The following is a 22952-nucleotide window of genomic DNA, read 5'->3' on the forward strand; positions in this document are numbered from 1 at the left end:
TCTATCTACCTGGGTATTCTCAAGACTGCTACGATTCTCAATAAATCTACCAAATTGGCACGAATCAGTAAGTTTTATAGGTTTGATACTGGCTACTAAAGCCTGTTATAGAAAATATTAAATGGTTAAACAATATAATTACTGATCACAAGATATTATAAAAACGTTGATTGCATTCCAATATTTAGGTACATATGATTGATTATATATTCAATTTGTGCGATATCTTACTTATCATTTTCAACTTCTTTTCAAATAATATACTTAGTAAAATTAAAATACATAAACTTCAATTATGGTGTTAACATTTATATTAAATTATAGTCGTTTTTTCAGTGATAACTTTCAATAACGTTTTATTATTGCTTGATTTCCCACATTGGTAGATTGTTATTTAGTCGAATGTCTTAAAAAATATGTCGTTATTATTGGTTTCGCAAATAAGGAATTAGGACTAAACAATAATTTTAAAACTGGTTGATTGATCGTCCCATGCTTTCAAGGTATGAGTTAAATTAAAATATCAATAAATATAACACAATCAAATAATTTTATTAAATACTTTATTTATAAAGTTGTTTAGTTTTTCTGTAGAATATGTATTCCACTTTTCAACTATATTTTAATTATAAATAGTGTTGTAATATAAATGCTTATAAAGAAATTTCAAAGAATAACATAGCTGTATATAGGTAAATAGACTTACACTTGATTAATATAAAGCAAAATAAATACAAATTTTTTATATATCCTGAATTAGAATTGCCATCATCTTATAAAAAAGTAGGATGCTGCAGGCCACACAATTGCTCTACAAAAGAGGCGTATCTACAATCAGCAAACATGATGTAATATATTTTAATGTGCTATTTTGTATGTATTAAATATCTAATAAATACTTCCTATCAGAAACGATTACAAGATTACAAAAAAAATACAATATAAGCATAAATATGCTAGTACAATACAAAATTATGGGAATATTCATCTTACAAATTAATGAATCACTACTATACTAAAAACTTATGAAATGAAAACTATATTGTACTAATATAACTACTGTGGGAAATTAATTAGTTATTAATAATCATTCTAACAATCTTAAATGATTTTCAACATTTTCATATAGAAGAAGCCACTTTTTAAGTAAATTAAAAATGTTGTGTGTGTGTGTGTGTGTGTGTGTGTGTGTGTGTGTGTGTGTGTGTGTGTGTGTGTGTGTGTGTGTGTGTGTGTGTGTGTGTGTGTGTGTGTGTGTGTGTGTGTGTGTGTGTGTGTGTGTGTGTGTGTGTGTGTGTGTGTGTGTGTGTGTGTGTGTGTGTGTGTGTGTGTGACAATAGGCAAAATATTTGAAGAAAAATGAACATGAACTCAAACCCGGATCTCTTTTTGTCTACAAAGAATTAAACTAAATACTTGTGGATTGGTTTTGAATATTCATTACATTTAAATACTAGCAGAAGCCTTTTTTAATTTCAAGTCAAGTTGAAGAGAACAATCTGTACGTGTTAGTTACTGTCTAATAGTTTGGTTTCCTAGCAGAAATATACCACGTTTGAATGAGCGGTGTGTAAACTAAAGCAAAGGGGGAAATAATTTTAAACAGTGTTTGGCAAAATCTTATTACCTACTAGTTGGTTTATTTTAACAGAGCGTACATTGTAAAATGGAACGGAATCAATAATGTATTTTCAAATGAATGTACGAGTAATTGCAGAGGTAATGTGAAGGCGGAGAATAATTGAGAGCACGCAAGGGAAATCCACGAAGCGTTACCTCAGTAATGAATTTATTCTTCAATTTATCAGGCTTTACGTGATCGATTAGTGATTATATACTTTAAGTATATAAATATCGAAGCATAAATTTACAACAATGTATATGTTGTAACAATTACACATTCACCATAACCTAAATTGGTTTGAATAAATATTGGTTAAAGGTATTTGCCGATATATGAACCTGCAACTCTCACTAGCTGGTTAGCATCTGCATCACAGAACCTTAGACCAAACCCATATGTTTGCTATATATAAGTATGTAAATCTCTTTTTTAAACATGCAAGCCAATTAACATTGCATAAGCACGTTACCTAGTTTTCATGAAATTGGTTGAGAATTAATGCAATGAACATTCGATTTCCAGCGGCAGCATTCTTGGTGGGGGGTTTAAATTATTATTAACACAAAACAACAGTTTTTCTTGATTCAATGTGTGTTGGCTTGAAACACATAAACATAAAGAAAGGTTAATACAACGTTAGCCAATCATATTATGAAAGCTTTGTATATCTTACTGTTGTAAAGCCTCATTTTTATGAAGCATCCTTGTTATAAAACATCGTTGTTATAGAGCTCTGTTATACATTTTCGTTTGTATACAGCCTCCGTGCTATAAAGCCTCGTTGTTATGTATCCTCCATGTTATAAAGCCTCGTTGTTATAGAGCCTCGTTATTAGATAGCCTTGTTGTTATATAGCCTTTTCGTTGTTGAGTTTTCATGTTATGGAGCCTCATTGTTATAGGGCCTCCGTGTTATAGAGCCGGTTTTTATAAAAAAAACTGGCTCTCGGACAAAACCCATGCTAAGAGTATCAAAACAGTAACACAACAATTATGAGCTTATAATCTTTATATGACTCTACTTATGATGTCCTTTCAGTATTTTAGATTTTCTATTTCCTTTTCCTTACATTTAGCAAAACCTGGAGACATCGAGAGATAAAACTTGAATACGAACGATGAAATTATGGAATTAATTCCCTTAATCACCCTTTCAATCGGCAAACTCCCAACTATTGGTTTGATGTTGATCTACTCAGTGCCTGCAGCTCTTGTCAGAACTTCTCGTGACCACGACCAACTTTAGATGACGCTCAGTATTCCAGATATGCAAAGAAAGGTTATCCTTTAGAATATATATAGTTTATACCATTTAAGTTATACCTTGTGATCAGTTAAGTTAGCTCAGATCGATATATACAGGTGTAGCAAAAAAGGGTGTGTTGGCTCTGCCTTTTCAGTCTCTATGTGAGATTCTAAGGTAAAAATTAAGTATAGTTTTTTCTTATTACTACTTCGCTTAGCAGCTATATCATATTTTGTATGTTTTATGAAAAACATTTTGTCTTTATTTTTATCTTTGCGTTTGTTAAAACACTTGGTAAAAGGGACAATGTCAAAAGGCATCGTATTAAGGAAAGAAATTTAATTAGCTTCAATATTGTTAGTATGGAGGCCATTTAATTGTATTTTTTAATATATAATAAACTACTGTGTTTATTAAAATTGTATAAGGCAAAAAAGTTTGAAAATAACTTTTCCTTTCTAAAGATACCTCATTTGTAAAAATCGGTTTAGAAATTTCTATTTTATTACTGGATTTGAAACGGATAAACAAAATAATAAAGTTAGATAGTTTAAATGTATACTTAAAAAATATGAATGTTGTTTATTATTCAGAGGGAATAAAATTTAATCATTATAAGTCGCGTTTCAGAATTATGAATCTGATGTTTCAAGATTAGAATAAAGTAATCCTGGATAAATGTGGATTTCCATATTACAATGCAAACGAGTTGATATATAACCAACTAATTTGTGTTATTGACGTAGCGAAAAGTTTGACACCTATTTCTTGTTGAAAGAATTATATAACTATCTTCAGAAGAATATGTAAATGAATTAGAATAAAATATCTTATATAGAATTTAGAGACAGTACAGTAATAAGTAAATTCGGTTTGAAATAATTATAGATTATAATATATTAATGGCAATTTTCCTAATAGATGTTTTTATATCTTAATCGATAAAATAGAGTAAAGAAATGAATGGAAAAGGGAATTTACATTTGATTATTGTTTGAAAAGTAACAATTACTGATACAGAATGTGTTAAGAATTATTTTGTGAAACATTTTTAATCGGAGTTTGAACAGAATTTTTATTTAACAGAATTCCCAATAAATTTTGATATAACTTAAATGAAACAAAATGTTTGTCCATGTCCATAAATTTTTATTTTTAATAGATTTTAAATTTTTTGCCAGACAGATGTAAATCATTGTTTTACACATTTTACATGAAATGTTAGATTTATAGATTAAAAATTTAGTTTTAAGAAACTTTACAATATGGTTGGACACATTCTACAATATAGTAAGAATTCTTTTTTACTCATATAGTACATTTTGTGAAATTAGGTTCTGTGTCAACTTCATTATCAATGTTTGCTTTAAACATTTGAAGCTTAAAATAATACTCGTATTATGTTTATTTTCTGTTTAATAGCCTATAATTATAAAATATTAAACATTTTGTTTTTTAATATTGCACCTTTATTGCACTCGCATATCAATTTGAACTAATATTTCCACCAATCACGTATTTTTCATCAAAACAGTACACAAATTAATTGTACTTCACTAATTAACGACCTATGGCAATACAGTAATTATCCTATTTATTAATTGATATAATTGGGGTTAATAGAAATTTACAGAGCCTTTATTACTTTTTTATTTTGAGGCTAAGAAGATTCAAGAACAATGTATAACGATCCTTATAAATATAAAAATGCTGATCTTTAAGAGACAAGTTAGCCCTGCCCCAATTAAGCAAGGTCAGCCCCTCCACACCTCCACTTATTTCCTATCTTAGATCGACCCTGTTGAGTGAGCCTCCGCTCGTAATAATCTACCTTTCTTACATAGAAAAGTACTGCTCTCTTAAAATCACTAACTACAATATATCAGTGTTTCAGGTAATGTACAACACGTTTAACCCGATTTACTTTAGCTTGCCTCAAATTTCTGTTATTCAATACGATATACTTTTAGTAAGTATTATAAATAGTAACAAAAGCGCTACTGTTTCGCTTATCGCATTTTAACAAGCGTATTCTACTTGTAAGAACTCTCTTGCTATATGTTTTAATAGGTAAAAATACGTTTGGACTAAGAAACAGGTTTAACTGGTTCATAGAATACCTGATTCACTAAGACTACGGGTTATAGGTTGTGTAATATCAGTTCATATATTATTCTATCGATTGTTGTGTGCAAATCCTGACAGGGTTGGACGGTTTTTCAACTTTATTGTATTTTGCATAACCTACCTAAACATGATCAGCTGCAAAATGTTTTAAAAAGATAGAATATCTTCCACCTCCCCTGAAATGTATTTACTGCTCTTGGTTCTGTGGAGTAACTACTATAGGATTTATTCTAACCAGTTCAAACTTTACGCTCTTATTGCACCAGTCTGGAATTGTTTCTAAATTTAGCAACATAACAGGATTTTAGGCATTTGCCATAGTTATATGTTAAAAACTGTAAAACACTATGTTTCGAGGATGAACATCTACTCTTTTCATTAGTTGTGAAGAAAGTAATACATATACTTAAAACCTGCAATGTGCGCAAACAGACTGCCACTAAAACAATAAAAGAAATAAGCCAACCCAGAATACTACTTGAAGTTCAGAATGGGGAAACTTGACCTAGGCATTGTTACTGCATAGAAGTCAAGAGCGCAAAAACACGTCATACCAGCACAGGTGAAAATGGCACGGGGTTTGTGTACGTTTAAAGTTGTGTCAGGTTTTTTACAACTTAGGTAAGATTTGGATTTCAAACTTTAAAACATATTGCTATTTTGTATTATATAACAATGAAATAAATATGAAATCATATTACTAAACTGATGTTAAATCGCAATCATGTTAAAGGTTTTCTAATCAATTTGATGGATTTTTAAATTTCAACATTAATACATATTGAAATACTACTCGTATTTCTGCTATTTAGTATTTAATAAATGTGCTGTTTTGGCAATACAGCCAGAGCAAAATATTTCAAGAATATAAATGTGTAAGCAATGAACCAGAAAACAGAAACCTGATAGTAGATATATTCAGTACCTAGACTTTTAAAATTGTTCAAATCATTTTGATATCGTATACAGCAGCCATCACTAAACTCTTCAACAAATTAAACAGTAAGGCCTCTATAATTCAGTTGTCAGGTCAATTGAACTTTATTGCGGCTATTTTATTCTTTGGAAATTTTAATTACACTGGTGTTAGTCTATTATCAAATCAAATTAAAGTCAAATTTATTTCCACAAATTACTGAACATACATATATAGCATTTGGATAACAAATGATAATATAATAATTATAAATAGTTAAAAATGAATAATTTAATGTTAATTAATAGAGAAATCTTAAATCACAACATATACAAATCCTTAGGTTGAGATTAAGAAATATTAAGAAGATTAAGAAAGTTGAAACAAGTATAGTGAAACAGCATTTCTGATTATAATTATTTTTCTACCTAATCACTGTATAATTAAAAATCCATGGAAAAAGAGCCTACATAGCCCTTATGGCCTGTGCGTAGACTCAAGTTGAAGATTTTAGGTTTAGGATTTATCTTGAGCAATGTGTGGATTAATTGTATACAATTTTAACTGGAAGAAGTAATCTCAGGTTGAAAAAATGATGGATATGATTTGATAATTCTGTTAATTAGCAATAATGCAGAAAAAATTAATAAAGCGAATAAAAAGTATGCACGAATAAATATTCTTAAAAGTAGGATAATTGCTTAGTGGATATATTTTTTGTTTGGAGAGGAGAGGGGATAATTCCATCAGTCAGTTGTCAGTTAGTTTATTTATGTCTTTAGTCAACAGAGATAAGTGACTTATGTTAGTGTGTACTACTATTAGATTTTCCATTAAAGTTAATTAGTATGTAAAGTGTATGTATTATTATATAACACACTATATTACAGAAGTTTTATCAAACTCAATATTTACTTATTTGTTTTCATAATATTGTGACATTATAAGCATTATAATTAATCTCTTACAACGTAACTCATACAAATATTGGACTGATTTAGTTTGGTATTCTTAATAAATGTTAAAACATTGTCATAAGCTTTCCAAAAATAAAAATTACAAATTTATGTTGTTCATTATTTAAAATTTGTTATTGACAATAGAAAGCTTGATGCGATAATACAATTTTGGACAGTTACCATCGCTATATGGTAAAGAATGTATAGCACTACGTTTCAAGATTTGAATTCGAAATATAAGTTCATCCTTGTCTTTTATTTTGTTTATCAATTGATTTCAACCGAATGTATTAGGAACATTATTTGTTATTGACAATAGAAAGCTTGATGCGATAATACAATTTTGGACAGTTACCATCGCTATATGGTAAAGAATGTATAGCACTACGTTTCAAGTTTTGAATTAGAAATATAAGTTCATCCTTGTCTTTTATTTTGTTTATCAATTGATTTCAACCGAATGTATTAGGGACATTATTTGTTATTGAGCGAATCAAGTATAGTGTTTAAACACCTTATTATTTAAAGACACAGTTGCCAGAACCCAAATAGTGCTCTACCACACAATATATTTTTGACGTCTTACAGACGTTTTATGAATATCTTAATTACTAATTACCAAAATTGTTAAATTGTTCTACAAACCAATCGTTTTCTTTAAAGAAAAACAAATATATCAATTTAAATATTACCAGAACATAAAACAATTTATAGCAATCGCAATATAGCAAAAAGTGATATATACAATTTTAAAATCATCCACACCACCTTGAACCCCAGTCAAACTTACACTACTTTCATTCATAACACATTTATCCTTGCCAATTTTCGCACTTCCTGTGCCGGTTGTCACTATAATTATTGATTGTGCAGACATCCACTCATATTCTATAAACTCGCCATCACGGGGGTTTCAAGCGCGTTTTTAACGCTTTGAACGTCTAGGCATTTTTTATTGATTAACGAAACTTACTGAAAAAACGAACTCCTGCCTTTGAGGAAGTGTTCGTAACAGTCCTGGGACTGTCGGTTCAGTAAATATCTCTGTCTCTTGTTTAAACGTGCAAAGTAAAGTTGTCTCTATCATTTAGAGGCTCGGAAGAGTCAACATTTCTATGAACTTAAAATTTTATTATTCAATTTTCAATTATTCGCATTGCTTGCTTTTGCATTTTAAACGCTCTTTGGAATAGGCTAGTAGCGCTCCCCACAACACTACGCCGTATGTGAGATCAAGCCTTAATACGCGATCATCAGAACCTAGGTAGGACAGTATTCGTCTAAGGAACTCAAGACACAGATTTCTAAGGAGAATTTAGAGCAAACAAGATCCCTTATCCAGGAATAATTCAAGGAACTTTGGACTATGACTTCGTCCAGCAGGTTCGCAAAGCGAAATCCAGGACATTTGATTTTGTGGACTTTGTTTTTAGATTTAGTTTTTGAATTTTTGAGCACATTTATTTGTGTCAACAATGTTCCACAATGATTTTGTAATTGTTACTAAAGCATCGCGTTGTGTCAATTCTCCCATGCCGTAGCGATGACCCTATGTAATAAGTATTGAACTGAGGATTAATCCTTAAGGGACTCCGTAACTTAGTTTTATTGCTTGAGAGGTTTGAAATCCGGACAACCTGTGTTCTATGACTAAGAAATGAGCAAAACCATTGAAGATACACACCTCTGATGGCATGGAAGTCGAGTTTGTCAAGTAATTTTACATGGTAAGTCGAGAAAAAACAACACTTAATGCAGAATTTAAACTGTCTATTCCCTCTACAACCAGTTCAATTAGACTTACAACAGCGGGTATGGTCAACTTAGCCTTTCTTATTCTCAGAAAGAAGTTGTGCATGTTCATAAATTCAAGTATTGTAATTTAAAAGTTTTACAAATGATTTGCTCACAACAGGCGAAATAGAGTTATAATTATTACTGGAGTAGCGATAATCATTCTTAAAGATTGAGGTAACGTTCACGATTTTTAGGATCGATTGGAGAACTCTTTGTTCGAAACATAAAAGAACATATAGAGTTAACGATTTCACAATACGATTTAAAGAATTTTTAATTAGCCGTTCAGCCATTAGGTCAGTATTGACCTTTTTTATCCGGGAGCAGCTGAATGATTTTTTCCAGCCGTTTCTCAACAACAGGAGCCAGTTGCAATGATACTGGGCTCTGTCTACGCGAGAAGTTTGCCAGTGGAGGTAAGGGTAAAGGATCTTGTTCACAAGTAACATACGCGCGAAAAATCCGTTAAACTCGTTTGCAACCTAAATAGCGCCCTCCACCAACATGTCTCAATTTACTTTGATTGGGTTTTGTATATTATTTTTATTGTTTATGATGTCCCATACACTTTTAGATATATTCTCAGATGGGATAATTGATTGGAAGACATCATATGCTTTTGCTGCTTGAATCACTTTTCTGTAAGTTTATTTTTAAGACAGAGTATTTTGATTTAAGATGTTGATTTAAACATTAAATCACAGTTCTGCAGATTTTGGAAATTAACAAATTCCCACATTTCCTCAGAAAATTAAGTGTTAAGAAGAGCAAAGTTACCTGGCATTAAGTCTTTCATCGTTTAGTAATTTTGGGTTCTCTTGTAATTGTATCTCCATTAATTATAGCTTACTGGCCTTAGTGGTCTGAAATGGCTGTGTTGACCACAGACACTACGACATTTGATATGGTGGTGATAATGTTGTCGATTGCTGACTGAGATATTCCCGTCACTCTAGTTGATGTTCCGATCGGCAACGCAAGGCCAAACGATCTTAACACATCGTTTATCCGTTTTACGGATGGGTACGCAATACGTCAATATTAAAATAACCCATAAGGACATCATTCTGTTTGTAATTAATTAAGTCCCTCAGTACGTCTTCGAATTTGGAATAAAGTTAATTTCATTTCTACTGGTTGACCTATACATTTCAATGATAATCAACTTTTACTTTTTTGTTTGAATTTTGATACCGACTGCATCAAAATCCTTTTTGATTGCTTCTTCAATAGAAGGAAAAATTTTGTATCACATAAAATGCGACCCCTCCCCACTTTAATAGTTTTCGGCCATACGAGTTTGGCAATCTAAAATTTGGAATTTTACAACAGTTAATTTTTGTATTACTGTATTGAAATTGTTCTCGATAACTGCAATTAAGTCTGTCTTCACAAATAAGTTGTATTCCGTCCACTTTGTTAGTGGAGCATTTTAATGAAGCAGTCGTATTGTATCTTGATTTTAAAACTTTTATCTTGTTTTGGTTGAATTACGTCTGTAAAGTTTATCCGTTGCTGGTAAGTGGGGGAGACCATACAAATTTAAACTTTTCTTTGGGAAGTCTAAGTCTAATTGTAGTTCAGAGGAGGTGGTTGAAGACGTAAGAAAGCAAGTGCGCCCATCTTCACTCTTAACTCATGATTGTCGTCGAGCCACTAATGTGATTTTGCAGCCTCCACGTAGCTTAAGTGTAGGTGGCAAGATCGTGGGCTGCTACGATAATTTATGTACGCAGGCCATTCCACTTGTGAGAGACTGTTTGAAAGTTGAAGGCAATTAATTGCTGATGGTGATTTCCCCTGAGGCTGAAAGTATTCGCAAGGTGATTCAACTTGCAGAAAACTGGAGATGGCGGCATCTCTGGGAGGTGACGTTCCACGATTCAGTGTAATTTTTATAACATCGCTATGTCTGCAACAGAAAATGCGCTTTCCCAAATATTCAGATGCTATCCGTGTTTAGTGAACTGATGCAGGTGCCTCCGGGAACTCGACACATCATCAAGAGCAAAACATTTTTTCCCAATTGCTTCAGGCAGTGATTTGATTTTTTACTTCTTCGTTTGGAGAGCTATTCCTATTTTCGTAATAGTGATGGGAAAGTGACACAACAACATTAGTATGCTATTTGTGGTAGATTATCCTCTTCAGTTGTCCCTTGAGAGCGGCTGTAAGTCTTCTGGTTCTTGGAATGATGCCGTTCAAATCATTTGTTCCCGCTACCACATCTATTGTATCTCCCTTACTGAAATCTAAAGTCATATCTTTAGCGGTTTTTAAAACAATGCTCATTGTTGTACCCGAGCATGCATTCACCAAAACGCATTCAGAAAACCAAACAAACAAAGGTTCTTGTCGTGGCTGTCCCCAAAAACATGGAATTTATGAATGGTTGGATCGCTAATTTTATTGCTGGACGTTTATCTATTTCAAAAGCTGACAGATGAATTTTAAACTAAGATTAAACAGTCTGAATATCGAGCAAATTTTTATTTAAGATATATAGGATCTATTGCGATATTTAGGGTATGGATATCATGATTATACATAAATAAAATGCTGAAGCTCTTTATGGAGACACTGATATATTCACGATATCTATCTCCTAGATTCAATAGTAGAGCAAATTCTATCGTGGGTCACATATCCTGTTAGATAACTAGTTTAAGTTATGTAAATGTTTAATGTGCTTATATTAAAATCTGTTTCGATTTTAAACAGATATATCACAGCAACTGTGGTGGTGAACTAGCCTATAATAATTGATAAATCCCTTTAAACATATTATGATCAAACAAGTATAAAGAGTCAATATGTAATTTAAACACATTACCAAAGTATAGTGTTTGGTGTTCTGAATGGGAAAACCAGATCCAGTACCTACTCATCTGCACGTCAGGCTAGGTGAGTTACGGATGCAAGTGATTTGTGCAGAACTCATTAGCTTGTTGCCCTTGGTGTTTTAAGAGTTTACTTCTCTACTCGAGTACCGCCCCAACTACACTTGTGGCTGTGGTAGTTCATTCTGCATACCATTAGTGCAGAACTCATTAGTTTGTTGCCCTTGGAGTGACCTTGGTAAGTTAAAACTTTACTTCTCAACTCAAGTTCGTGTCCAGCTACACTGGTGGCTGTGATAGTGCATTATGCAACTAATCGGTGCAGAAATCATTAGCTTGTTGCCCTCGGTATGACCTAAGTGCGTTAAAACTTTACTTCTCAACTTGAGTACTTATCAGGTGCACTTGTGGCTGTCACAGTGCTTGTATTAATTAGTTATAACTCATTAGCTTATTGCCCTCGGTGTAATCTTGTTGTGTTAAAACTTTACTTCTCAACTCGAGTACCTACCCAGCTGCAGTTGTGGGTATGAGAGTTATTGATGCAACCAATTAGTGCAGAACTCATTAGCTTATTGCCCTCGGGGTGTGAAAACTAATATTGCCCTTTTCTCTCTATATCAACCCCTCCCTCTATTTCTCTAATTGACTTATTTTATTGAGGCTTAAAACCTAATATCTGATTTTAAGAACAAGTCCTTCTAATATATTAAAACCAGACGGAGATTAGGAATAGGTGATAAAATTTTGATAACTGTTGTTTTCTTTAGTAGATTAATTTAAAAATATTTAAATTATATGTAAATTTGTGTCATAAGTTACTTGTTTCAGAAATCAATCTATCACTAGACAACATGATCAAATTTCGGTTCTTCATATTTTGTTCTGTAGTCTGCTGATATCATTATTTTTGAAACATGAAACTTTTGACATTACCTGACAATTGTGTTTTTGTTAGAAGAAGGTGAGAATTCGTAATTATTTGTCAATTTAATCCAAAATAGACATTACTAATGAACTTAAAACGTAATAACTAACATGAATTAGTATCTTTGGTGAGCTATGTAACACGAGGTAATGCATTATGCAGTACACCTGACCTATATTTTTCTATGTCTTTCTGACGTACAGCGTCTTACATCAGTCTCTGTCGTCACTGTGAGTGGGTCTGAATATGAACAGCTGTCAGGTGCGTGATTTATTGATCCTCTGAATCTCTGCTACATTTTCGGATACGAGAAAGCAAAACGCATCCCTCTTCATGAGTTTGGCAGAATTCGTATTGTGAAATATTCTCTTTTTAGGCTAAATGAGTCTATAAATAAACACTCGTACTAATTACAGAAATTTTCAACAACAATTTTAAATATTGCGTATAATCCGTCGAATTTACTTTATAAACCAAATGCTTACAATTATCGACACAAATATTGAACAATAATCTTTATCGCGATCCAAAACCAGGCAAAAATCATTTAAAATACTAACTAATATTTTATATTCTAGTAATTATTCTTCTATAAGAAACACTCTTTTATAGATAATTTTTGAAGTTAAATTAGCTTTTTTAACACAGGACTGTGAAAAAAAAAAACTCACCAATATGCTTACATATCATGCTTAATGGAATATTTGACATACATTAATGCTCTTGTTGGCTAATCGGGAATTTTAATATACAATAATAATCATTAAACATAATCGTCTAATCGTTCGAAATTTTATTCAAATAAATAAATCTAAAAGTAGTAACCACAAAAGTTGCTCCAAAAATCAAAGAAACCAAACATGCTTTATACGTGTTTCTTTAAATAAAACTAACAAATTATACGTTAATGCATTCAAAATTTTTATTCAAAAGTATTAAATAAACCGTGTCTTCCATACTTCAAAACATTAACTTGATACAAAATTCATTAATTCACATGGTTTACAAGTATTTAATATATGGCGAGTTAGATATGAAAACTTTTACTCTTCAGTCTTTAATTATATAAATCCTTTAAATTACCTAATACGTTTTATATCACTGCAAATAGAAGAAGATATAAAACTGGAGAAGCAGAGTTATCTCTACCTCTTATGTCCATTAAAACGCAGACATTTATCAAATGCATTTTAACTAAGAAATACTATTAGAGGAATTTTGTTGAAGAAAGGGTGGTCAGGACACAACGAGGAAAGAGAAGAAAGTACATGTGATAATTGCGTCTCAACAATACACACATCCGAATCAGTCGTTCTGTCCCTAGTAATCAGCCACGGGCCCGCATGGCAGACAAAGTCCACGTCCTATCCGTCAGTATTCCTGTATTAAATTCACGAGGTTTGTTCAATAACTTATTAATTATAATAAAAAATAATTTATAATCATAAATCATAATAATAAATAATATAGTTTTCACATACATTATATAGTTATCAGACCGCTTAAGCGTCGTACCAAGCCGGAATTCGTAGAAAATATTACAAGAATACCATTGTGTTGTTTGAGTAAACGTTGCTTCAGGAACATTCTGAAAAAAACTGAAATCAATAGTGTTTTTATCTGAAACTGGAATATTTCCACCTATTTTGAAAATAGCACCAATTATTCCGACCTGCAAAAAAGAAGATCGTAAAAGACTAGCCAGTATCTTCCAATTCCAATCATTGCAGTGTACACCCAAAATTAAAAAATCTATAAAAGAATATAATGATTCTTAGAAACACATGGTATTCTAAATCCTACAAAATTTGTCTTTCAAAAACATGAATTTATCATGTTGATAACGTACTGTATGAACCAGAGTTACTTTGAGACATATTTCACAATTTAGGATTACTGACCTTGGTCTGTCCTTGTTTGGTTTTTGAGGAAACCAGTTTAAAATCCAAAAATTATGTGAAAAAACACATTTTTCATATTTGGGCAACATAACTTACTTTGTTATTTCATTAGGAAACATATCGAATCTTTTATTAAAACTGATAGAAAATCTTTTTCTTAACACATCGGTGTAAATGAAGTTCACAGACATGGAATATATGTTTAAATAAATGAATTTTGTTCAAAGTAAAATTTAACGGAAAACATTAATCCAAACCTATTGAACCAAATTACAGTAAATGTTCAAAAGTGGTTACGCCTACTGCAATGCGTTTATCACGTGTTTAAGGAATGCTCTTGTTGTTTTCCGTAGTTCAACGGGGTTTTCTTTGACTTCATAATGCTTCATTAAACTAAGTAGCGTCTCAGGGGAATTAACTTTTAACTCGTAAAGTTTCTCTTTCTTCTATCCCCATATGCAAAGTCCAATGCCCTATTATCTGTTGGACTACGTGGCTAGTTTATAGCACTTCAAAGACCGATCCATTTACTTACAAACTGTTTATTCAAGTATGTCGAAACAATTTAAAAAAATGTAGCGATGCGCCACCGAGTAGAATATACAGCTGGCGTCGGGAAGAAATCAAAATTTCATGAAAATAAGGATATTTAGTGTATGTGGTATTAATCGTTCAACACCTATAAAGGCCAGTTTCAGACATATATATATATATATATATATATATATATATATATATATATATATATATATATATATAAAGTGGGTGAGCCTTAAACTATGGTTTAAAAAGAGTTATAAATAAAGAATAACTAATATTAAATTTGATATAACAATACTAAACTACAGTAGAACTATATTACTGTCAGCAATTTCTAAAGCATTAATTTTAAGATATGTGATGGCTGTGAGCGCTGAGCCTGAGGAGATTTGATCTGATTACAAGAGGCTTATGTCGTCGTCTCCTGAGCATTGCAATTGTATTAGAGATCTCCTTACACGAGGCCAGAGCAGAGATAACGACATACAGAATATCGTGGACTTAGATAAGGTCTCTCTCTCTCTTTCTCTCTCTCGCTCTATCTCTCTCTCCCGCGCACGCACGTGTGAGTGTTTATTAAATAGCTTTTAAAATAAAGAACTAAGACTAAACGTATTATAATTTCAAATTGTAACTCACAAATTTTCATTCATATAGTTTTTTTGCTCCAAATTAATATTAACCAAATTGGGAATTGAAGGGTTTTTAGCTGAGAGTCAGCAAAGTATATTACTCGTGAAAATGGAAACATTTAATTTCTGTCGGTCAGTTTCCCTGTCCGCACGATAACTCGAGAACATACTGTTATACAGACTAGAAGTTTTGCATGAAGGTTAATTTATAAATTAGCAACGAAATACATAAATTTGTTCAATCATGGTGAATATCATGTTATGGGGATTTCGTTCATTGTCAGCAATTATATGACTGCAAATACTTTAAAATTAGTTTTATAGGAAACCATAACGGTAATGAAAATAAATAAGAATAAATACCATTGAATAGAATTGTACACCAGGCATATGAGATTTAACCATGTGATCTCTGTATTTATAGAGTAAGAAGGAATGAATATTAGAGTGAAAAGTCAATGTTCAAAGACGTGACAAATTTTTTTAACAGTCATACGATGTAATACCCTATCTAGCTCACCTGAAGCACCTAACACTACTTTGAAACACATTAAAGAATGGAAATGTGAATGCATCATCTGGCAACATATTTAAAGAAAGTTTGCATCTGCAGACTTAAAATTTTGCATGAAACTTTACTTCTACATAAACAAGAACTAGTTCTATGATAGTACATGTCCAATCATGGATTTTAGCTAAGCGTTATTGAAATATGCCACAATTTCCCTGTTGACTGGTAAGGATGTACAACTTTATTTTCTGCATTACTTTCTCTATATCTATCTGTTTACAGGACATCTCGAGAAAAACTCCATGGATTTAAAATGTATCAAGCCACCTTAAGAAAGCCGTATTCCTACCTAGTAATATCATAACTTTAATTATTATATGTATGTACATGTATTACAGTACATATATAGTATATATAAAAGTAAAACTAAAAATCGTTTAGGCCTGAATTTTGTCTTATAATAATGAATAACTAATTACCAGTTATACGTAACTAAGTATAAAATGTAATTGAACCGAATTAAAAATTCGTAACGTTGGTAATACAATTCACATTTATAGAATTCCTGCGACAATAGTTCAAACTAATTCAAATAATTGTCCCAAACAATAGTGAGATACTAATCAGACCAGCGGAAAACTATTATAATTATCTAGCCTTTGCTAAACCAAGCGGGAAAATTAGCAGTACGTTTCTGGGATAATTATAGGCCAGCAGGTGCTGGCAATTTGTCCAGCCGTACGGAAATATTATGTGACACATCGCCTAATAATAGTTTCATACGGATTTTCGTAGAAAAACGTGATTACAGAAGGGCACGGACGGATAGGAGTGATGTTCGTTATCACGAAGAATATGTTATTTTAAATACCCTTCGAGATTACGAAATTAAGGCAACTAAGGTGTCTTTTTTGTATTAAAATATCTCAGAATCCAAAAATAAGGGCTACATTTCTAAAAATTGACAAATTGGTGTTGCTTAAAACAATAGGTACATAATTAAGTTATGCTTGATATATCAGAACATTAATATTATATCCTATAAAACTAAGTAAAAGGGATGAATGCAATCATTTAGTTCATAGAACTCATAATTTCTTTATTCAATCGCCATCTTTCATTACATTTTTAACACTAAGCCTGTATGCACCATGCACCTATTTTAGACAAAAACATTAAAGAAGTTATTATTTTCAATTAATGATTTACAACACAAGATTAGAAAGTAAAACAGAAGTTCGAAGATATGCTATCGCAGTATGTTAAAAAAAAAAACAAAATATCCATGAAACATGGATTCGAAATTGCCTTCTTCTTCAGGAGTCAAAATACTAAATACATGAATTTAGACAGGCTGAAATCCGTATTTAGTGGTATTTTTACGTTAAAAAACTGGTACCTGAGAATGCAGCAAGATCGGAACGAGCCCAAATATGTGACAGCACAATACAGGGGTACTGCATACTCAGGGCGTACTCAAATTTGGCGGGTACCGCAGAAGGTAAGCCACGTATCTCCTCTAATTAAATCCGAGATTTCAGTTTGAGCCTGAGCTTTCTATTTAAAAATAATCCATAAAGATATTAGCAAAAATGCTACGGTCTATGTCCGTAATATTCTATCTGCACATGTTAACAGTGCGATTGCTCTATTAGGAAGTATTAGACTTAAACACTCAGTTCTTATATACGAAAACTATGTTTATTTCAATACAAAAATTAGCTTTAAATCACTAACGAGAGTCTTATTATCTTACCAGTGCTGAACAGAATACTGTACACTGTTGAAGACCCTTGGTATTGGGGGGAGGGAGGGAGTGGAGATAGTCGATATCAGCCGCATCGGTCGGCGGTTCTTCACCGTGCACGGCCAACATCTTCGTGCGAGTGGGAAGCGACTGCTGGCAGGCCTCATGGCGGAGCACCTGGCCTCCATGACTTCGAAGCCTCACTGCCCGCGGCCCACTGCCCCGTCGAACACCGGAGGGGCGCCGGACCCTAGCCGTCGTGGGACGCCGGGGTTCCCACGAACCCCGTCTTCCCAATGCTCACATTGACCACGTTTGTTCCAGACTGTTCTCAGGCATTTATGTCTTGAGGTCTTTAGCCAAGTACTGCCCTACTCAGGTACTGATGACGGCGTATTATGGCTTGATCTACCCCCACCTCACTTACGGTCTGGTGTTATGGGGAGCCAGCGCAAACAATCATTTCTTCCGAGCATTCAAAATTCAGAAGCAAGCGATTCGCATAATCGCAAAAATGAAATTCCGAGAATCGTGCAATGAAGCCTTCAAAACGTTGCAACTGTTGACTCAGCCTTGTCTCTACATTCTTGAGACAAGCTCATTTTGTTTGTCCAAATGTGCATTAACCCGGGGCCGTGACATACACGAGTATGAGACAAGAGGCAGAGATGCCTACCGAACTGGAAGACACAGGACGGGGGTTTACGAACACTTGCCCTCCCAGGCAGGTATTCGGTTCATCAACAAGTTGCCAGATCAGTTAAGAAATGCCCTAACGCCTCAGGTGTTAAAAACTCGTTTAAGATGCTTTTTAGTGTCGCAAGCATTTTATAGTGCTGACTAGTTTATGGCATTCGACAGGGTGACCGCACAATTAGCAAACTGGCTACCGGCGCTGGAAATTGTAATATTGGCTGGATGAATGTGTAGTGGCTGAACATTTGTATGTTTGAATGTGGTTTGAGATAAAATGAAAGTTTTAAATTTTAGATATTAATTTTAGAATATCTTGACTATTGTTATACATGTGATAATGTCCTGGCAATAAAAAATTGATTTGATTTGGTTGCCGCCGTGTGACCCAAGGAGGGCTTCTCCTGGGACTTCTGCTGCGATGGCCACGTCTTCAGCCGGCGCCTCTGCACCGGCGGTTGTCGGGAGGGAGTCTACGGACGGGCGGCGGCTTCAGCGTGTCACCTACGCGGAGGCTTTCGGTGGATCCCATGGCGGAGAGGCGTCGCCTGATGGTACATGTTTTTTAGGGGCTCCACCTGCAGCAGTCGGAGTGAACTGACTGTTGGTCAAAAAATACTATTGTTTCACTAAAATTACCAATCCGCAACAAACAAACTTGATGAAATTCAATTGATGTGTGAAGTCTACAGAACAGATGTTTTGGTTATATCCGAAAACGGCTTTAACAAACAAAACATCCACATCTGCAAAATTCCAAATTACAAATTGGCAAATGTTTACTGTCGACACCACTCCAAAGGAGGAGAGGCGTTGCTATTTTCCTGAAGAACCACTTTTCATTTTCAAAATTTTCAATTCAGGAAACAGTTGACCGAGATTTCGAATCACACAACTCAAATTTTTTCATCATTGGAATATATAGGTCTCCCAGTGGAAACGAAGAAGTATTTTTTTCAAAATTAGAGTCTCTGCTCACAGACCTGACGCACAAACTCAAGGAATTCGTCCTGTTGGGCGACTTAAACATCAACGCAATGGACAACAATCATCAAACCACAAAAAAATTTGAACATTTGTTAAGGTCTTTCGGCTTAGAGTTGTTGATCAGGACTCCAACGAGAGTAACTGTAACAACTCAGACAGCCATAGATAACGTCATTACCAATCTTCCGAGCGTCGTAGTTTCCGTGGTTAACACTGCAATCTCGGACCACTACGGCCAAGAGGCTATAATTGGTGGAAAGAGATTCGAAAGGGAGCCCAAAATTATCAAAGCAGCAAGAGACATACGGCCTGAAAACATCGCTCTTCTCAATGCAACCCTCTCAAAAGAAAAGTGGAATTTCCTAAATTCAAAGCAATCCGTAGATCAGCAGTTTACAATTTTTAACGAGGTCCTTCTCTTCCATCTGAATGCTGTCGTACAAAATCATTAAGAGTACAAAAACTCCAAGTGGATCACTAGAGGTATATTGGTCTCAAGAGAAAAACTTAGATTTTTCTCGGAAATCAATAAAAATTCAACGAGCGAAGAATTTAAGTGTTTTTTCAAAAAAAAAATGTAAGAAAACCTACAAGAAAGTGATCCTTGCAGCGAAAACCTATGATGTCTCTAAATCCATAACATCATCAAAATCGTTTCTAAAACTGTTTGGGGCATCATTAAGAATAAAGAAAACCCTGATAAACAAATTAAAATTAAAATTGGGGACAAGCTTGTGGATGATGCAAAGGAGGTGGCAAATGGGTTTAACAGATTTTCCGCATCTGTTGCTTGTGAGCTGAATCCAAGACAATTCCAGCCCCCGAGTGAACCCTACGCGTAGGCAGAATCCTGTATCCTCAATGGGTTTAGCGCCTGTCGTTGAAGAAGAGCTAGAACGAATTATTCAGCAGCTCCCAGCAAAAAGTTCAAATGATTCCAATTTGATATAAATGCGTCTCTTTAAAATATGCTATAAGCACATTTTGAGACTATTAACCCTTCTAATTAACTTGTCTTTTGACCAAGGAGTTTTTCCCTCACTCCTGAAACTCGCGAAAGTAACTCCAATTTTCAAAAAGGACGACCCCAGTTTCACAAACAATTACCGGGCTGTCTAAATTTTGCCAGTAATGAGCAAACTTTTTGAAAAGTTTTTTTGTCGAAAATGTTACAGTATTTGAATATGCACATGCACAACCTACTTTCAGAAGACCAACTCGGGTTCAGAAAGGGTAAATCGACAGTAGACGCGGTAGCAAGTCTGGTTGATTTGGTTGTAGAGGGATTTGAAAATCGTAGGTCCACCCTAGGTGTGTTCCTCGACTTGTCTAAGGCATTCGACTGTGTTGACCACAAAACGCTGCTCGAAAGACTGGAATTCTACGGCATCCGAGGCGTGCCACACTTCAAATGCCACAGATCATTTCTGAGCAACAGAAATCAAGTTATCCAAATTTCAGACCAACTCTCCCAACCAATTCAGCTGAACTATGGAGTCCCTCAGGGATCAATCCTCAGCCCAATCTTGTTACTCTTTTATGTCAATGACATTGGGTCATCACTACTACATGGAAAAATTGTGCAGTATGCTGATGACACGACTCTCTGCTTCAGTGAAAAGACAAAATCTTTGTTGGAAGAACGATCTTTTGTTGATATCAACAACTGTGTTCAGTACTTCAACAGCCTCAATCTCATAACAAACACACAAAAATCCAACGCCATGAACTTTTCTCTTCGATCTGCAGACTCAGAATGTGACCCTGCCATCATGTTGGCAGATTCCATTCTGGAAGAAGTTTGCATTATCAAATTCCTTGGAATATACCTCGGTCGGGGGTTGACATGGAATGTTCATATCGACCATGTTTGCAAAAAATTGTCCTCAGGCATTTATGTCTTGAGGTCTTTAGCCAAATATTGCCCTACTCAGGTCCTGATGACGGCATATTATGGTTTGATCTACCCCCACCTTACCTACGGAGTGGTATTGTGGGGTGCCAGTGCAAACAACCAGTTGATGAGTGTGTTCAAACTGCAAAAACAAGCGGTTCGGATAATCGCTCATTTGAATTTTCGAGAGTCCTGCCGAGAAACCTTCAAAAATTTGCAGCTATTGACTCTGCCTAGTCTCTACATTTGCGAAACGACGCTGTTTTGTATGTCTAAGTGTGCCTTGACAACTGGCTGAGACATTCATTTGTATGAGGCAGGAAAGCCTACCGAACTGGACAACACAGAACGGGGGTTTATTAACACCTACCCTCACAAGCAGGTGTGCATTTCGTCAACAAGCTGCCCAATGGGATCAAAAATGCACCATCGCCCCCAGGCGGTCAAAACTCGGTTGAAAAGCTTTTTACAATGTGGCCGAGTTTTTGGCATTGAACTGGGATACCACCCAACAGGGAGATTGACTTTGGCTGAGGAGGTGGCGAAATTGACGAATGGATGTGCGATGAGTGAATGCGGAATTGTATGTATGAGTGTGATCTTGATGTGGTGAGAGTGGACAAAATTTTAGTTATTATAGTGACGTTTACTATACATGTTATACATGTCTATTGCAATAAAAAAGATTGATTGATTGGTGGTTTATAGTGTGGTTTAATTCTTTTAGTCTTTATAAAATAAAGGTTTTCAGTTGCAGCATTGTGGATATTAAAAATTGGATATTATGAATTAATACTTTTGGGTCAAATTTTTAGCCGTGGGTGTTTAATATTGCATTGCAATGAAGTTTACGTTCTTTATTTTATTCATTTTAGTCATATTGTTTTTCAAACGCCATAATTTAGTACAATATAGTATAACAGAATAAGGTAGTGTATTGTAATATCTCAAAATTTAGTAATACACAACATAAACATTTAGTATACGTTCAACCATCACAAAATAATTCTAAACACGATTATAAAGAATTATATTACTTTTTGAAATTAAAATTCTTCAAAATGCAAGAATATTTATTTTCCATTACTGCTTATTATCCACATTTTTGAATTATCTTTTGTATAAAACAAATTTCGAGAACAAATTAAATATGCGAAAACTCCAAAACTAGACAACAAATAAAATACAGGACTAATAATAGAATGTAATACATGCTATTTTATGTGTCAACGTCTACCTATTTCATTTGACTTATTTTCTTAGTACGAATTTCTAAATACTATTCGATATCGAGGTATATTAAGGCTGTTTTGAGCCCGTGTACAAAATTACTAGCACTATAAAAATGAATTGTTAATACACGCATGCTAATAAATTATAAATCGATAGAGGTAGATTGTTTAATAGTATGAAGTAAAATGCGCTCAGCTAAACCACCATAATTACAGTGTATTTTACATGATCCCCTAATCACTTCCATTTACGTTATATATCCCAGATAACCATGTACTGGGTAGAAGTTTAAGGCAAAGCCCTCTGTGTGTTAGACTAATCCCACGTGATTATCCCTCCTCATCTCAGTGTCTCCCCACATCACTTTTTGTGTCAAC

This window comes from Homalodisca vitripennis, chromosome 4, assembly GCF_021130785.1.
Source record: "Homalodisca vitripennis isolate AUS2020 chromosome 4, UT_GWSS_2.1, whole genome shotgun sequence".
NCBI lineage: Eukaryota > Metazoa > Arthropoda > Insecta > Hemiptera > Cicadellidae > Homalodisca > Homalodisca vitripennis.